Source organism: Orycteropus afer, unplaced genomic scaffold (assembly GCF_000298275.1).
Source record: "Orycteropus afer afer isolate SDZICR_OR568_19922 unplaced genomic scaffold, OryAfe1.0 scaffold00362, whole genome shotgun sequence".
NCBI lineage: Eukaryota > Metazoa > Chordata > Mammalia > Tubulidentata > Orycteropodidae > Orycteropus > Orycteropus afer.
In genome coordinates, this window is record NW_006921949.1 from 2,280,072 (window position 1) to 2,280,971 (window position 900).

A 900-nucleotide genomic window follows, 5' to 3' on the forward strand; every position below is an offset into this window, starting at 1 on the left:
TCTGGCCATCTCTCCTTCCATGTAAAATGAACAACCAGGTGGACTGCTCAAAGTTCTCCCCAATGAGAGGAATTCCCTTCACCTCTGTCCTTCAGGGAGGTCCCAGAAACATGATGTAGTGCTTCTGCTTTCCACTATTGAGTGGTGCCTGCATATTGTGCAGAACCACTTATGAGTTTTCTCTTCCTCATTCAACTGACCATAAGGAACTCCTCAAGAGGTTATAGGTGCAGAGTGGGAAAGAGAAGGTAATGTGACAGGAATAGAGACCATGAGTATTTGGGTCACTTCCTCATTTAACTAATTTGTGCCTTCAGATACTGCTTGAGCCCAGTCTCATATATACCACTTTTATTTAATAATGGAGTGTTATTGTGCATGTCCAATTTGATTCTGTAGGTCAGACAACACTCAGCATGATGGGCAGCTCAGACCACAGAGTGACTTGATGCCCCATCATTAAGTGTTCAGCCTCTACTAAGGTCCAGTAACAAAGCAAAAGCTATCTCTCAAAAGAAGAGTAATTACCTGCAGATGATGGTAATATTTTGCTAAAAAATCCAAAGGGTTTGCACTGTTATTCACCAACAGGGGCCTGCTAAAGACTCCAAATAGCATCGCTATCTGCCACTGACACTTTAAGCACCAATGGATCAGATGGATCATATAGTTCAAACAGCAGAATGGCTTGCATGACATACTGAACCTGTTGCCTTCTTTTGTGCTGGGCCCACTCAAAACTACCAACTTTTCAAGTCAATTAATAGGCCAGAGTTGTTGTTGTTCTTGTTATGTGCTGTCGAGTCAGACCTGACTCATAGCGACCCCTCCTTGGGTTTCCAAGGCAGTATCACTATGGAAGTAGATTGCCCCATCTTCCTTTCGAGGAGTGGCTGGTGG